Below are 7,406 nucleotides of genomic sequence, written 5' to 3' on the forward strand. Positions count from 1 at the left end.
AAAAGTGGCTAACTTCTTCCCACTGTCATCAAGTGGACTCCAACTCACACAGATGCTTTATGGCAGAGCAGAAGTGTGCCCTAGCATATCTCAACCTGTACATCTTTACAGGAGCAGGAAGTCTCATCTTTTCCCCACAGAGTGGCTGGTGGGTTCAAACAGCTGACCCTCAGCAGGGCTCCTGTGGTTAACTCAGATCTCTCTCTTCCCTCTTGGTTGTGACTCCATAGTTCAAGTTATGGATCATTTTTATTTCTACAGAAACAAAATCTGTGTGAGCATTGTGTTTTACTTTCTTATTAAACTCCAAGTTAACAATGTGGAAATAGTATATTTCAAAAGTATTTTATAGTATGATATGTAATGGAGAAATCAATTATTTGATCCTATTTTCAAGATACTCTACAGTATATGCATTTCTTCTCTAAAGATGTCACCACTTCTTGCAGCCTGGTTACATTATCGGATGCACACAACACAGTGACTATACTGAAATTAAGAATGTTTTTCACAGAGTATTCATATATCTGATGATGTGGATCATGACTAGACATTTACACAAGACTGGCTGCCATCTTCTGCATGTAGCTGTCTACTGGCTTGAATTATGTCTCTAATCTGTGTTCCTGAACTTTGAAAATAAATATTAGGAAGTAGAGAAACCATAAAAAAATGAATGTTACTATCAGCTCACCACTCTGAACTCATTTACATGGCATTCATTTATTGTTCTATTTGTTAACACCATAAAAATTAAGCCAAATATTCACTTGTATTTAAGATTCTAGCTCCTGATGATCCTATGCATAATTTCTGAAACTGTACATCTTTACAGGAGCACACAGCCTCATCATCCTCCCACTGAGCAGCTGGCTCGTTTGAACCACTGACCTGTGGCGAACAGCCTAATAACAGCAACATGCGGATTCTTTCACTAATGCAACAGAATAAGCATTAAATTCTATTTCTTAATCTACAAATTGCAAATGATTTCTATTGATTTCCCATTATGAGATATAAGAAATTAATCTCACCAATAACCTGTTCTTATTGAACACTTTCAATGGTTGTGAGTTTCATTTTTATCTTTACTAATATTGGTTTTACAAAACAGTGATTGGGTATGGAGCACAGCAGATAAAAGATTAGATCTCTGTATGTTAAATGACCCTCTTGTCTTTCTGGTAGTGATTTTCAAGTTGAATAATGACTCATGGAGAGAGGCACAAAGGTGGGCAGATCCTATGCCATTCCCCTAATCCGTTAAGATTGGACTGTTTTAAGCCATAGGATTTTCATTAGCTGGTGAAAGTAAGGAGGGCTTGAAACAGTTGCTGAGTGAGATCAAGGACTGCAGCCTTCAGTACGGATTACAACTCAATGTAAAGAAGACCCAAATCCTCACAACTGGACCAATAGGTAAAAGCCTGATAAATGGATAAAAGATTGAAATGGTTAAGGATTTTGTCTTGCTTGAATCCACAATCAATGCTCATTGAAGCAGGAGGCAAGAGATCAAACAATGCATTGTATTGGGTAAATCTGCTCCAGAAGACCATTTTAAAACTTGAAAAGCAAGAAAGTTACTTTGAGGGCTAAGGTGGGCCTGATCCAAGCCATGGTATTTTTAATGGCCTTCTATGCATATGAAAGTTGGACATTGAATAAGACAGATAGGAAAAGAAAAGACGTGTCAAAGAATACTGAAAGTACCATGTACTGCCACAGAATAAACAAATCTGTCTTAGAGGAGGTACAAGCAGTACAAGAGTTTAGCGCAAGACTTATGAAGTAAATTCATGTACTTTGGACATGTTGTTAGAAGACACCAGTTCCTGGGGAAGGGTATTATGCTTGGTAAATTGGAAAGGCAGTGAAAAATAGGAAGATTTCCCAAATGACGGATTGACATAGTGGCTGCAACAATGCACAAACATAAACATAATTCTGTGTGTGGCACTAGGTGGGACAGGGTTTGCTGCATTGTTCAAAGGGTCCCTGGGAGTTGAAACCAACTAGATAGCCCCTAACAACAACAGAAGGAACACCACAGCAATAATTTGGAATTGACTCAAAGACAGAAAGTTTGGGTTTTTGCTTTCTATTGCATTTTGTTTTGCTTTATAATAAACTTGGCTCGAAGAGTCTACCAGAAAGTTCTGTCCTCGCATGCTATTGACTATACAAAGGTATTGGACATAGTGGATCATACACAATTTTGGATAACGTTGCAAATAACACAGATTCCAGAACATTTAAATGTGTTCATGAAAATCTGTGTATATATATATACATTCAAATCGACAAGGACACTGTGTGGTTTAAATTCAGGAGAGATGTGTCAGGGTTGGATCCTTTCACCACGTGTATTCAAACTCAAATTGAGCAAATAATCTGAGAATCTGAATTATATGAAGAAGAACATAGCATCAGAATATATCGAAGACTCATTAACAATCTGCAATATGCAGTTGTTGAAACCTTACTAGCTGGAAGGAGAGATCTTGAATTACTACTGATGAAGATAAAAGAAGCACTCCAGCCTGTGTGACCACAAGGTGTCGAAGGGACCAGGTGTGAGGCATCAAAGAACAAAAATCTTATCATTGTGAATGAGGTGGAGTGCAGAGTGGGGACCCAAAGCCCATTTTTTGGCAACGGGACACCCTCCCTTACAGAAGGATTACGGGGAGGAGATGTGCAGGGTATCAACAATGAAACATACAACTTTCCTCTAGTTCTTAAATGCTTCCTTCCCCCACTATCATGATCCGAATTCTACCTTACAAATCTGGCTAGACCAGAGGATGTACACTGGTACAGATAGGAACTGGAAACACAGGGAATTCAGGACGGATGATCCCTTCAGGACCAGTGATGAGAGTGGCGATACCGGAGGGTGGAGGGAAGGTGGGGCAGAAAGGGGGAACTGATTACAAGGGTCTACATATAACCTCCACCGTGGGGGATGGACAACAGAAAAGTGGGTGAAGGGAGACTTTGGACAGTGTAATACATGACAAAATAATAACAATGAATAAATTATCAAGGGTTCATGAGGGAGGGGGAAGCAGGGAGGCAGGAGGAAAAATGAGGAGCTGATATCAAGGGCTCAAGTAGAACGCAAATGTTTTGAGAATGATGATGGCAAGAAATGTACAAATGTGCTTGATACAATAGATATATGTATGGATTGTGATAAGAGTTGTATAAGCCCCCAATAAAATGATTTTTAAAAATCTAGATCTGGGAGATACTTTAGGAGAAAAAGTTGTCAGAAGCTAGTCAATTACTAAAATTCTGATTTTAATCTCTGATTTAGATTTACCGTAAATCAGACTACGAATGCTCTGTCTGAAGTTTTATAATAAGGAACCCACTTAGTGTCACTGAATTAAATTTAGTAGTGTATTATATAGGTTTAAGGGGAAAAAAGAATGCTGCCTCCAGTGTGGACAACATGTCACAATTTTTAAAATAATGATAGTTTTCACATTTATGTCAATAAGCAACATTATGATAAATACAGAAAAGATTGTAGTGGTCAAGATTTCATTATATTTGGATCCAAAATAGATCCTCAGGAAATCAAACAACATATTGAGCTAATAAAATTTGCTACAAAATATGTCTTTTAAGTGCTTAAAAGCAAAAATATCACTTTGAAGACTAAGGGGGTCAGACCCAAATAATGGCATTTTGAATTCTTCATCTACATGCAAAAACTAAGGAAGATCAAAGAATAACTGATGCTTTTAAATTATGATGTCAGTTAAGATATTAAATATACTATGCAAATAAACAAATTTAGATTGGGATAAGTACGCCTGAATGCTCTTAAAAATGAGAATGAATACTTACCTGGCAGGGAAGAGACCATGATCAGGAGGGTGGCTTTCCCAGGACGAGGCTTCTCCATTGCACTCTGGATGTGCTGAGTCCTGCAATTTCCCCAAATGTGGGAAACTCGACTGCATAATTTGTGGTAGTGGGGACTGCGTTCGCGCTCTCCCCTGAAAAAGAGAGAGAGAGAGAATGATATGATTATATCTCACCCTCTTTTAACATGAAATCAGGAGGCACCACCTCCTGGAGCAGAACCTAACGGTTGGGAAAGCACAGAGTCAATGAAAAGGAGGGAGACATTCGATGAACTGGATGGACATCATGGACGCATCAGTATGTTTAGCAGCCACAGTCATGAGGATGACGCAGCCCAGGCAGCATTTTATCCTGTGGTATGGACAGCCACTACAGTTGGTTCAGGAATCCTGGTGGCGCTGTGCTTGGCCTGCTAACCGTAAGGTCTGCAGTTTGAAAGCACCAGCCTCTCCATGGGAGAGATACAGGACTTTCTACTCCCATAAAGAGTCACTACCTGTCCTACATGGATGCTATCAGGAGTCATTGACTAAAGGACAGAGAGCTACAGTACAGTTATTTCACCACAATAACACCTAATAACAATATATACTCATATATACATATTTGTACCTATATACATACACATATATATTGAGATGAATTGAACTCAATGAATATGACCCTTCTAGCCTTAATCCTTTTTTGCCATAATCCCTGTTATACCTCCATTTCCTGCCTGAGCATAGATGAAAGCAAGAAACGTGCTTTGAGTTTTTCACATATTTGGCTTTGTGCTGTGGACACTGCATTTGGCTTGCTTCTGCCTGCCCTGTAGCTCTGGAGGTTTGCATTGTGGTCTATCATCTGGCCCGAGTTCACCAGTTTCCATAGACTTGTGGGTGAGGAGAATCCTCCATACAAACACCTGGGCTTTGGATTAGGGATTTAACTGCACCCACAATCATAGAAATCATTTCCTTAAAGTGTCCAGAGTTCCATGAGACATGCAATGAACTGCAGGTCCCAGGGACATGAGGGACTATACTAAGGAGAATAGTGGAGGGGACATGGATTCGTGTAACATCCTGGAAATTTTGGACATTTGGAATATCTTGAATTTCTAACTCCTTAAGACTAGGTTGGAATTAATTCTATTTTTTCTAAAAGAAATTATCACTACACATATATAGCCTATATATTACATACATAATTTCCTTTTGAAAATTATTATCATCTTATCCATATATTTTTAGTTTTGAGACATCATTACATCACTGATTTTTTGTTTTCTTTTTCCATACAATGTCCACTGTAGAATTTTAAGACATATGAGGGGTTACCCAGCCCCCACCCAAAATCCTGGATTTTTTAAAGAGCTATGTATTTATTTTTGTGTTGACAAACAACCTTATCACCTTCAAAGCACTCCCCATTACACTTAATACATTTGTTAAATATGCTATTCCATTCTTGGAAATATTTTTTCAAACTCATTTGCTTAGATGGCTGACAGCACCTCCCACAGATTTTTCTTCATTTCTTCTATGTGATCAAATAGCTGTCCTTTCATGTCCTTTCATTCACAGACAAAAGGAGTGGGGTCAGGTGAGTAAGGTGCATGGGGCCAGAAAGACACACTGTCTTTAGCCAAAAATTGGTACACTGAGATGGCTGTGTGAGCAGGTGCATTATCATGGTTGCAAAACCAGTCCCCAGTGTGCCATAAATCAGACCTATTTTGTTATACACAGTTACGCAATCTTTTCAATACATCTAAATAGAAACTTGATTAACAGTCTGACCTGGTAGAACGAACGTCAAATGAACTAAGAGTGGATATTTTCATCCATTCGGGAAGTTGACATATGTCCAGAATGAAGTCTGTCATCAATCAACATTTCACCTTTTTTGAAATGAGGAAACCACTCATACACTTGCGTTTCTCACATGGTGCTGTCCATGTAAGCTGTGTCCAACATCACAACGGTTTCTGCGGCATTTTTCCCGAGCAGGAAACAAAATTTCACAGATTCATGCTGTTTTAGAAAATCAGCCATCACAAAAAACGAGGTTCAAGGGAAACTGCTCTTATGAAAAAATTCACTGTGACCAGAGAGAACCTTCCTAGATGATGCCACTGGGTGCACTAACTCCAGAGTGAGTTGCTAGATGCTCACCTAGCGGGAACAAGGTGTACTATGAAAGCTCTGCTCAGCCCAGCACAATTCCGTTTTTGTTTGGGTGTCCCCTCACATTGTTTACCTTTATATTTCTTTATAATCCCTTCAAGGGGTCTTCATCGAGGGATGTAGTTTAAAAATTTGCTTTGATATACATTATCTGCTTGGACTCATATGCTTGGTTTGCATCTTAATAACCTTCTCAACAACAACTTAGATTCTGGCTATTTGTAAATTTCTTGACTTCCAGAATATTATGTAAGATCTTGTGAGGAACAGGATCTGTATTGTTAAGTTTAGAGCAAATATTCAGATGTGTACCATGATGTACACCTCTAAGTGAAATCTATCTGTAGCACATACTGTGATCTTACTTTTTATAGTTTATTGGGGAACTAGACTGCAGAAGAGTTTGGAAAATTCAAATTTACTGCTAAGGAAAACTGCCTATTTAATGTCAAAGTTCTATATAGTATATTTGAACAGATGTCATTGAGCTCTCACCCAGAAAAATGAAAAGAAAGATAGAGTCTCCTCAAAGTAAAGTAAGTTTATGATATAAAACCAAAGCTATTTTCTTTGGGAATATGTTAGTCTAATATGGAGATATAAAAGACCTTTATTAGTGAAATATTATAAGAGGAAATTTAACTGAAACCTCTAACTTATACTTGTTTGGCTATTGTGATTAGTCACAAAAAGAAGCTATTGGCACTAAGATTATTTATTGGCCCTGCATCTAGCGTTCCAAGAACTTTTCTTCTATTAATAAATACCCTTAGTTGAATTTAACTGTGACAAATGATCATTGACATATCTGTCTGTTTAAAGTAATTGAGCAGGCAGTCCATCACTACACGTACTATAGATTTGTTGTGTTATAAGAATCTAAGTGTATTAATGTCATTAGTTTACATTTCTGTGTTCTGATTATGATGTGTTGTAGGCTTCAGGAAAAGATGTAAGTTGATTACTAAATCCACACAGAACATGTACAATGATCTTTTAGATTATCACCACAATGAATATGTTCAGAACATGGGGTGTTTTAAATCTCTCTCTAATAGATTTGAAATTTTTTGTTCAAGGAAAGAGATTGTATGAATTATATTTCATCTTGGGCTAGTTAGTACTTCTAAATTCAGTACTCCTTTTCACCTAAAATTGAGGAAATTGAATCAAATATTATTTTTGTACATTTTCCACTTTTATAAAGATGTACACTCTCAGATACTGACATGGACAGTGCTCTGTCTTCTAAAGGCACTATGACTCTGAGTCAACTTGATTGCAGTGAGCTTGGTGTTTGGTTTAGTTGTGTTAAAATGTATGATGGCAGGATTTGAAGTTGTTAATACAAAT

The 7,406-nt window shown here is 37.8% G+C and overlaps 1 non-coding gene across 1 annotated transcript; it reads left to right on the plus strand.

The window, feature by feature from the left end:
- Window positions 1-3,853: 3,853 nt before the first annotated feature.
- On the plus strand, window positions 3,854-4,016 carry LOC142425292 (U1 spliceosomal RNA). The gene has a single exon (XR_012779638.1). It is a non-coding gene; the product is annotated as a U1 spliceosomal RNA (small nuclear RNA).
- Window positions 4,017-7,406: the final 3,390 nt, after the last annotated feature.

This window comes from Tenrec ecaudatus, chromosome 13 (genome assembly GCF_050624435.1).
Source record: "Tenrec ecaudatus isolate mTenEca1 chromosome 13, mTenEca1.hap1, whole genome shotgun sequence".
Lineage (NCBI taxonomy): Eukaryota > Metazoa > Chordata > Mammalia > Afrosoricida > Tenrecidae > Tenrec > Tenrec ecaudatus.